This window comes from Amblyraja radiata, chromosome 20, assembly GCF_010909765.2.
Source record: "Amblyraja radiata isolate CabotCenter1 chromosome 20, sAmbRad1.1.pri, whole genome shotgun sequence".
Taxonomy (NCBI): Eukaryota; Metazoa; Chordata; class Chondrichthyes; order Rajiformes; family Rajidae; genus Amblyraja; species Amblyraja radiata.
In genome coordinates, this window is record NC_045975.1 from 32,389,929 (window position 1) to 32,401,689 (window position 11,761).

The window sequence follows — 11,761 nt, forward strand, 5'->3', positions numbered from 1 at the left end:
TGAACTAGATGGGCCAAAGAACCTGTTTCCGTCCTGTTTCTCTCATAAGACCTATGAGCAGAATTAGGACATTCGGCCCATCCAGTCTGCTCTGCCATTCGGTCATGGCTGATCTATCTTTCCCTCTTAGCTTATTCTCCTGCCTTCTTCCCGTAAACTTTGATGCCCTTACCGATCAAGAACCTATCAATCTTTGCTTTAAAAATACCCAGTAATTTGCATTTCACAGTTGTTTGTAGAAATGAATCCCACGCATTCATCACTATCTGGTTAAAGAAATTCTTCCTCGTCTCCATTCTAAAGGTACGTCCTTTTATTCTGAGGTTGTGCCCTTTGCTCCGAGACTTTCCCACTAGTGGAGATATCTTCTCCACACTCACACTATCTAGACCGTTCGTTATTAGGTAGGTTTCAAAGAGATACCCCCCCCCCCCCCTACCTCTCATCCTTTTAAACTCCAGCGAGTACAGGCCCAGAGTCATCAAACGCTCCTCATACTTGAATCCCTCCTGGAAAAATTCCCAATCGTCCCTGGAATCATTCTTGTAAACCTCCTCTGGACCTTCTCCAAAGTCAACACATCTTTCCTCAGATAAGAGGCCCAAAACTGCTCACAATATTACAAATTCACCAGCATCTTATAAAGCCTCAAAATTACATCTTTACTTTTATATTCTTGTCCTCTCAAAATGAATGCTTCCTTACCATCACCTCAACCTGCAAATTAACCATTTGGGGATCCTGCATTAGCACTCCAAATCTCTTTGTACCTCTAATTTGTGAACCCTCTCACTATTTAGTAAATAGTCTACGCCTGTATTTATTTTACCGCATACCAAATGACTGTACACTTTGCTGTGCTGTATTCCATTTGCCTTTTGTTTGCCCACTCTCCCAACCTGTCCAAGTCCTTCTGCAAACTCCATGCTACCTCAACACTACCTGTCCCTCTAATCAACCAGAAATTTGGCCAAAGCCATCAAACCCATCTTCCAGATCATTAATATATAACGTGACCCTTGTGGAACACCACTAGTCACCAACAACCTACCAGGAAAGGTCCACTTTATTTCCACTCTTTGCCTTCTCCCAGTCAGCCAATCTTCTATCCGTGCTAGTACCTTGCCTCTAATAGCATGTCACCTAGCTCCCAGATACTCCTGCTCCACTGTCATTCGTGCTAGGGACCCCTTTCAATCAACTTTAGGCAGCTCCTTCTTCATGCCTCTGTCGTTACCTTTACTGAACAATAATACCAATGAATCCGCTTTCAGTGTCTCCCTTTCTGGTTGAATTCTATCACATCATGATCACTGCCTCCTCGGGGTTTCCTAACGTTAAACTCCCTAATCAAATCTGGTTCATTATGCAACATCCAGTTGCCTTTTACCTCGTGGGCTCCACCACAAACCATCTCAAAGGCATTCTACAAATTCCTTCTCTTGGGATCCAGTACCAATCTGATTTTCCCAGTCTACCTGCATATTGAAATCTTCCAAGACCTCTGTAACATTGGCATGTAATGTCAATTGACAGTGCATGTCTATATGATCTCCTAATGGAATTTGTATCCTACAACCTGGCTGCTATTCAGAGGCCTGAAAATATCTCCCATCAGGGGATTTTTGCACTTGCTCTATCCACAAGGATTCTACGTCTTCTGATTGGATTGAAATGTATTCCTTACCAACACAGCCATCCCAACCTCTCTTCCCACCAGTCTGTCTTATTGTTGGGATGTGTATCCTTGGATATTCAGTTCCCAGCTCAGATCCTCTATTAGCCATGAATCTGTGATGCCCACAATGTCGTAACTGCCAATTTCGCTCTACGCTGTAAGCTCATCCACCTTGGTTTGTATGCTGCATGTATTTAGATATAACACTTCCAGTTCTGTATTCAGCCAGCCTCTTCTCAAATTGGTCCCCATGTTGCCTGATATTAGACTCTTATCCCTTTATAAACTTTCTGTCCCCTTTCTTATTCAGCAAACTTTGGTAACATTTCCAATCGAGGGAGAGGGAGAGGGTGACCCACACTGGACAGGTTTATGAAGAGGATGATTACAGAAGAGTCTGACTTTAACTTTATCCATACTTTTCCAATCTGTTGAGCCATCCTTTTCCCTATCAAAGACCCTCTTATTTTAAAAACTTCATAAAATTTAACTTAACTTTCTATGCTCTTAGAATTCCACCAGCTCTTCAGTCTTTCAACACAAATGGTCTTCTCATTCCAGGTCACTTTGCTATCAAAGCCTTTGACATTCTTCCAAAGGCATGGTGCGCAATGATACACGTGAGCATAAAAAGTTAATTGAGATTTAGCATTATCTCCTTCCTTTTATACATTTTTACTTTATGAGGGGAACCCGAAAAATAATTGAATATGAAATGGACTTTGTGACGATGGTCTCCCGTAATGTTTTTTCCACCCACATCAGCGCGGTTGCCTCTGGTGTCCTCCAAGGAATAATCCATGCCCCCACAACCTATTTTTCATTGATGTCCGGTCTCCGCGCAACATCAATTATAAACAATGTCAGTCTCCACATGACCGCACTGTGTTATTTCAGCTCTCTTCAACCTCCTCACTGTTTTACAGACATTATTTTTGGAGGAGGAGAAATTTGGACATTGGAGAGTTGGAAGCCTCAGCCCTCATACACTCTGGTCACAGTTAGAGAAGGACACAAGGACATAGGAGCAGGAGTAGGTCAACAGACTCCGCAAGACCGCCCTCCACTCAATCTAATCATGGTAGATCTATATTGGCCACACCTCCTCTTCTGTGCCTGTTCCTAGTAACCTTCAAATCTACACTTTTAAAAATATGTTTCTATCCCCATCTAAATAGAACAGTACAGCATAAGAACAGGTAGCTCTGCCCACAATGTTGATACCAAACATGATGCCAAGTTAAACTGATCTTTGCTTGCATGTGATTCATATCCCTCCATGCCCTGCATATCCACATGCCTCTCCAAAAGCTTATTAAATGCCATTCTTATAACTGCCTTTACCTTTTGCAGGGCATTCCAGGCACCCACCGCTCTCTGTGTAAAAAAACTTGCCCTGCACATCCTCTCACATTAAAACTATGCTCTCCAGTCCTTGCCGTTTCCACCCATGGAAAAGGTTCTGACTGTCTACCTTATCTATGCCTCTCATAATTTTATGAACTTCTATCATCTACCCTCAGCTTCCGACCCTCCAGAGAAAAACGATCCAGGTACATCTAATGACCCGGCCTCAGTGCAAAGAATTCCAGAGATTCACTACTCTCTGAAATTCACCATCACCTTCAGTGCACCAGTGCAAACTTAGACTGCCAAATAAAAATGGTGGTCGAAGATCTAGGCAACAAAATTCATGGTCCATCAAATAGCACGACCTTTGCTCTCCTACATGTTTCTGAGATCTGGATTTCCTGCAGAAAACACCTCTAGATGCTGGAAAGATACCACCAACACTCCCTTTGCAAAATCCTCCAATAGAATAGAAGGATAAGTGAACCATCGTCCATTCCTGCTCCAAAGCACTGAGGTCCTAGTTACACTCAGTCAGCTCCACGAGGTAAGCCACTTCATTCACATACCTGCCCCATCACAGGAAGACATTACCACATGGATGGGGGTGAGGGGAGGGCGGAGGGGGATGGGGCGGATTGAGTCAAGATGTTCCCAAACCATTCCTTGAAACAATTGCAACATTCCCCAGCCCGTGACCACTCAAAGCAGGGAAGGAGCATTCGGGATGGTATTCGGAAACATCAGTCCTTGTTAAGGAAGCAGACTGAAACACCATGTAAAAGAAGTGCATCACCCTCAAATACAACTCCCTTATCCCCATTCATCTCCACATTGACCTCATCGGTCACCTCAGAACACACAGAATGGAATGGGAGTAAGTCACCCTCCATCACATAGGATGCCCCAAGAAGAAAAGCCACGGAGTTTCAACTTTACTGACCTGAAAGAAAACACGAGTGTGGAGAATGCAGAAGACAACACCAAAACCCACTGGACCTTAACTATTGCATTTACACGGCTAATTAAATACGCGCTTCTTATTTTGAATAGACGACTTGTATTTTAGAGCCCATCTTGCGTGGTAAAACATTATAGTGCCTTTCACAGGAGTGATGGCAAACATTCTTTGATAACAAGCTACATAAGGACACATTTGGAGAGGTAACCAGGAGCTTAACTAAAGAGATAGATTGTAGGAGAACTTTACAACATAGAACAGTACAGCACAGGAGAAGGCCCTTCGGCCCATAATACTTGTGCCGAGCATGATGCCAAGATAAACTAATGTAATCTGCCTGCTCAAGATCTATACCCTCCACCCATTCCCTGCATATCCTTGCTCCTAACTAAAAACCTCTTATATGCTCTATATGCTTATTACTGTATTACAGACAACGTCCACTCTCTGTGCTAAAAAACTTGCCCTGCTCATCTACTTTGTATCCCTTCATATTCATCACTTCCACACTCAACAATAGACCATTGTGGGCTCCACCTTTCCTTGGTCATCAGTGCCGGCTCTGATTTGTTCTGAACGTATTCATACTTCTAGTTTCCCTCTCCCCTGAGTCTCATTATGAAGGAGCGTCTTGATCCGAAATGTCACCTATTCCTTTTCTCCAGAGATGTTGCCCGACTCGCTGAGTTACTCCATCATTTTTTGCCTATCTTGATGGAGTAACTCAGCGGGTCAGGCAACTCAATTTTATTGTCTCCGACTACAATTTGTCTCTGTTTGCTTTGTTGTTACCTTCTCCCAGCTAACAATGATCTATTCTACATTTTCCTTGATCTCCATTCCCTTTGTCCTGTTTTCACACCTTACATCTATGTACCTCTCTCTTCCCTTTATGGCTAAGATTCGTCTAGATTACCCAACAAACAGCTAACAATGGCATGGTTCCTTTATGATTATTACTTTTTTGCATATCTTTCATTCATTGTTCTTTATCTCTCCACATCATCGTCTATATCTTTTCCCTTTTCCCTAACTAGTCTGAAGAACGGCCTTGACCTGAAACGTCACCCATTCCTTCTCTCTGGAGATGCTCAATGGTGTTTTATTGTCACATGTGCGAAGTGGAAACGCACAGTGAAATTTCTCTTCTTACAGATAGTCCAGTAGAGTTCACCATATGACCCCTGATTAGCAGTTGTACAGAAATAGTCTACTGAGCCCATATGGAATTGGCAACATTTTCCTATTCCAGTCCACACTCCAGTTGGTAAGAGCAGTGCCTGATTCAGGCAAACCCCAGGCTGCTGCGGGCCTCCAGCCATCGTCTTCCTCGGTCGACCGGCAGCCTCTCCTCGCCCGTCCACCTTTGTATCCTGGGGGTGCCTCCCGCAGCCGACCTCGAGGACGCGGTGGGCCAGACCACCGTTCCCTCTCCTCTCCCATCGCATCCGTTGTCATCATCGTCACTGGGTTACTTCCTGTACCCTCTCCAGGCTGGCGACCGTCTTGCTAAGTCTGATGGTCTTCTTCCTCAGGGATCTCCAAAGTGATGGTTTTTAGTTGCGCAATGTACAGCAAGATCATAGCTCTTCAAGACTGCGATTAGCAGTAATGTCCCCAGACACTTGAAATGCATCCTACAGCTTGCCATCAAGCTGTACATGAATGCTTTTGCTGACTGCATGGACCTGACCATACCAGTGCACCTCACAACTCCTGGGAGACAATTATAGTAGCATTACCAGCCTCTGGTGCAGTGCCACTGACATCAAATTGGCAAACTCACTCGCTGGAAGTGTGCCTAATACAGCAAATAGAAACATAGAAACATAGAAAATAGGTGCAGGAGTAGGCCATTCGGCCCTTCGAGCCTGCACTGCCATTCAATATGATCATGGCTGATAATCCAACTCAGTATCCTGTACCTGCCTTCTCTCCATACCCCCTGATCCCTTTAGCCACAAGGGCCACATCTAACTCCCTCTTAAATATAGCCAATGAACTGGCCTCAACTACCTTCTGTGGCAGAGAGTTCCACAGATTCACCACTCTCTGTGTAAAAAATGATTTTCTCATCTTGGTCCTAAAAGACTTCCCTCTTATCCTTAAACTGTGACCCCTTGTTCTGGAAGATGTCAGGATGGAAAGAACGTCCGTTTCAATATTGCTGCAATTCATCTTGTTCAAGCAAGAACAACATCTATGCAGAGCCACAGCATTGGTAGATGAGAAGGGCCATCTTTATTTTGCATCTAGTTACCCTGAACATGGCCTGTCCGTGCTTACTAAAGGGCACAGGGGACAATCAATGGGAAAGGACACATGGTGCTAGGGCAGCAAATCAGGCAGCATCTCTGGAGAATGTGGGTTGGTGACATTTCTGGTTTGGGCTCTGTTTGTTTTTACAATATATGGGAAGTTCACCATTCCACCAGGGCTGACAAGTCTTGTTTGGAAGAGCACAGAATTGCACCCAAAACCAAAATATCACCTTGCCTTTGTCTTTCTAGATCAATGCAGAGAAAAGATTTAGAACAACACAGCAAAATGCGGAACAACATTACACGTGCAATGAAAGCAAGGGCATTTACTCAGCTGAGGCTGGCAAAGAAAGTAGGAACAAAATGTGCTTTCAGTTGGTGTCTGTGAAACAGGAAATAAAGCTTATGAGTGATCGTAACAGGGTCAGTACTGGCACTGTGGGCAATGTTGAGAGGGTCAGGTTTTGAGGCTCATTAAGTGGGATAGCTCTCTCCCACACCACGTTATTTGTCCGGCGTTTTTGCAAAACATGCCAAGTACAGCCAAAGGAGAAACAGTGTGGATTGAAAGAAAAAGGTAACCTAATTTAAATCACTCAATGTTTATTTCAATGGATACATCAAGGACATAGTTTTATATTTTGATGTGAGATCTGTTGTTGTGACTTTTTATTATTTAATATTTTGGTATTATAGGCTTTGCTGGCGAGAGAACATTCGTTGGCCATCCTTGTGTCCTTGAAAAGGTGGTGGGTGGGTGAGCTACTATGAGGACAGATCTCACAAAGTGTAGGTAGACAAAAGTGCTGGAGAAACTCAGTGGGTGCGGCAGCATCTATGGAGCGAAGGAAATAGGCAACATTTCGGACCAAAACCCTTCTTCAGACTGTGATATTGTTATTGGGGAAGGGGTTCCAGTGGCGATGGATGAAGGCTGGTGTATTTGTATTTCCACAGCACCAAGTAAACTTCTGGAGGAATTTAGTGGGTCAGGTAACATTTATGTAGGAAAAGAGATGGTTGATGTTTCGGGTCGAGATTCTGCACCAGGACTGAGGGTGTAGAGGGGAGATGGCCAGTTTGAAGAGGTGAGGGGAGAAGCTGGAGATGGAAGCACTGGGTGGATCTAAATGAGGAACACTTGATGGGCAGTTGTAGATGGACTTTCAAGTCAGGATGGTGCAGAACATAGAGAAGGAACCTGCATGTGGTGGTTCAACTGCATGGGCGTTACTGTCTGTCTGAGGTGCTGTGAGGCAGTGACTTTACTAACTGTGTACTGTGGACATACTGCAGCTGCATGTGCCATTGTGGGATGGGGTGAATGTTTAGGGTGCTTGACAGGCTGTGAATCACGTGGGCTGCTATATCCTGAATTGTGTCAAACATGTGACCAATGCCTTGTAGATGGAATGTTCTCCACGAGCTGGGACGAGTCCTGCTCCAGCACTTAGTATCTAACGCATTGTAGAAAGCAGACTGGTTTGGGTCAGTCTCATTTTATACATCCACCTGTTTACATTCCATTGAAGTCACCCAGGGAAATGACGCAACTGATTCAATGGTGTAGGAAATGTTTTTACATCGGTGTGCAGCTCAACTGGAAAGTGGAGCTAAAACTCTCATAGAAAGCTATTTTTCAAAGTTGCTTTTTGTTATCTCATGATGAGTGTTAAATCCTCTATGTAGACTGAGTTCACCACTGTCTTGGAGACCAGTTGCAATTATTTCCTCAATCCATGGACCAGAGGACATAGCTTTAATGTTAGAGGGGCAAAAATGTAAACAAGATGTGCAGGGTAAGTTGTTTTACACAGAGAGTGGTGGGTGCCTGGATAACACTGCCAGGGGCGGTAGTGGAGGCAGATATGAGAATGGCATTTCAGAGGCTTTTAAAGAGGTACATAGATATGCAGGGAATGCAGGGACATGGATCACGTGTAGGCAAAGGTGATTAGTATATTCTGGTATCATGTTCAACTTAGACACTGTCAGCTGAACCGCATGATCCTGTGCTGTATGTTATATGATTATATGTTTATATGATATATATTATGTGTTATATGAGTATTAGATATGGATAATGTACTCAAGAAGTGGAGCTTGCGCCTATAAAGCATTGCCATCTTTATTGCCTGTTGCTTAAGTCATCAGTCATCGGTCTTGATAACGAAGCAAATCCCAAGTTGGCTTCACAACAGGTTGAACGTGCATTTAATGTACTCAGATCACATTTTACAATATCTTGGAATAAGCATTTGAAAGCAACGTCTCTTTGACTGGATTGATTTACTCAATTCGGACACCTTCTGTAGAACTCTTTCAAGCATTGAATCCTTCAATCAGCAACATACCATAGCTACAGGGTGTTCTAGTTACAGGATGCACTCTTGCCATTTGCCAAGACTTTTGCATCACCTCTCAAATCAGTAATCTTAACAATCAAATAGCACAAAAGTTGCAGGTGCTTGGAACAACATCATTTCCAAGTTCCCCATTACATTACACACCTGACATGGACTGTGGGATAATTTCAGAAGTGCTTTAAAGGCATGACCTACTTGGACACTGCTCATTTCTTCTACATAAACCATATGTGCCCACGCAATTCCAGTATCATTGTTGTATATATATGAAACTTTCCTTGTTTTAGTCCCTCTCAGGTACACACCCCTCAACATGATGCATGACTGTAATGCTGCCATGCCTTCTTTCACCTTTAACCAAACCAATTGATCAACGTTTATCCTACTGTGTACCCTACTCTCACCTTCATGTAGTCAATTTCTGATTTTTCAGTTCCCTTTCTCATTTCTCCATCTACATGTCAGAATGTTTTGGTTTATTATTGTCATGTGTACCGAGGTGCAGTGAAAGACTTCGTTTTGCGCGCTGTCCAACACAGATCAGATATATCGTAACTGAATACAATGAAGTCAAACTCAAGTACAATAGATAGAGCAAAGGGTAAGATACATACTACAGAATATAGGTCTCAGCATTGTAGAGAATCAGTTCCATAGACATAGATGGAATAATCCTGGAAGAATAGAATAGAATCCTGGAAAAATGCACTTTATCTGTTTATTTATGTGTGTATATATATATTTTCTATGTTATATGGACACACTGATCTGATCTGTATTTATGCCTGCAATATTCTGTTGTGCTGCAGCAAGCAAGAATGTCATTGTCCTATCTGGGACACATGACAATAAACTCTCTTGACCTGACTTAAACTAACCATTGACTTCAGAAAGGGGAAGTTGAAACACCACAAGTCAGTTTTCAGTCCTGGAAGGAATTACTAGCTTCATCTTCATCAGCACTAACATCTCGGATGACCTTGCACATAGAAGTAATCTTGAAGAAGGCACACCAGGGCTTGTATTTTCCTAGAAGTTTAAAGACATTTGGCATGTCTCCAAACACACAAACCTCTACAGATGTGCTACCGAAAGTATCCTAACTGGTTGCAGCATTACTTGGTCTGGCAATTCCAACACACAGGAACACAAAAGGCTGCAGAGAGTGGTGGAGTCAGCCCAGTCCATCATGGGCACAGCCCTAGTCGCCATCAAAAGCATCTTCATGAGGCACTGCCGTTAACATGCAGCATCTATTACCAAGGATCCCCACCATACAGGCCATGCCCTCTTCTCACTGCTACCATGAGGCAGCAGGTAAAGAAGCCTGAAGCTGCACACGGTCAGATACAGGTACAGCTACCTTGCTGTAACTATCGAGGGTCATTAACCAACCTGCACGACCCTAACCCTACCTTGACGACAGAACACTAAGGTCCACCCCTTGCACTAGCATGGATTTGTCTTCCAATTGTGTTTTACACAAATAACTTATTTTCTGCACAATCTTTTGTGCAGAAACTGTTGTGCAGAATTCCATGTGTAACTTGTGTGTAATTTATGAATAATGTATGTTTTTTGTGTGTTGTCCAAGTCTGTAATGCTGCAGCATTGTACTTGTACCTTACTGGCCTTGTGCATTTGACCGTAAACCTGACGACTTGATTTTTCTTTAGAAACCAGGGGTGGTGACCTGAATGCATCACGTGTCCGCAGACTCCTGCAGCGACTTGATCCCATTTGCTCTCACCCTGTAACTGAATATTTTATTTGGTCAGCATAATCCATGTGTCCTTATCAATAGCTCTGTCTAGCCACAAGTCCAGTAAGACACAGGTACACTGCATTATTTTATTTCAACTCTCTCATGCTGCACCATTCAGTTGTGAATCTGATTGAATGATACCTGTTCCACCACGTTTTATTACATACAGAGAGACAATAAATACTATGCTGTTGTATATATGCCTTTAACTATTTAACCTAATCCATTTGTTGATATGTTGGGGAGATATTTGAACAGTACCTATGCAATCACTGAGTTCACTCAATGTTCCAACACCCTGGCAACAATGAAACTAATGCAAATGAATCTTTCTTCAAAATCTGCCTTCCTGTTTATACTAGTTAAAGATTAACAGGAGCCCATATGGGTTTGTATAATGTGGATCAATATAAATCTTGATCTGGAGTTTCTATGACAATATTTAGAGATACAAGGTGGAAACAGGCCCTTCGACCACCGAGTCTACACCGACCAGCGATCACGCCGTACATTAGCACGAACCTACACACTAGGGTCAATTTACAATTTTACTGAACCCAATTAACCTATACGTCTTTGGGTTGTGGGAGGAAACCAGAGCACCCGGGGAAAACCCACGCGGTCACAGGGAGAAGGTACAAACTCCGTACAGACAGCACCCGCAGTCAAGATCGAACCCGGGTCTCTGGTGCTGTAAGGCAGCAAATCTACCATTGCCCCACTGTGTCGCACAATATTACCAGTCCTGCTTGAGATAGAAGAATGTTTTCACAATATACCACAAACACACATTAAAATACATAGAGAACTAAATACAGGACACACTTGGAAACAAATAGTAAGGAATTTTGTAGGACATCAAAGTTCGCATCCAAGAAAATAAAGTGGAATGAAGTGTTTTATTCCATGAGTTCAGTACAGTGATATTCAAAGTGTGCAGAACAATAGATGGGAGATACAGAGGGACCTAACAGGCGTGCCTGGCTTATCTGAAGCTCAGCTTGGTTTATGCACATGCACACATGGAGCATGTATGATCAAATAAAACATCAGAAGCATCATTTTTATTTACAATATGACACTGACTACACCTTTAAAGAAAAGGGTCAGATGAATGTAATAGCATTTACAAATTTGCTCATATAATTGATTCGCTGTTCTTCAAATTCTCTTCAACCTTCCCTAGCTATATTAGTGTTGATCGTGTTGATTTAACACACACTAATGAGAGACACAAAATGCTGGAGTAACTCAGTGGGACAGGCAGCATTTCTGGATATAAGGAATGGGTGACCCTTTGGGTCGAGACACATCTTCAGACAATTCAAACACTATAGCAGTTCTTCTTCAACCATTGTTAGACTCACTTGGGAGTATGTT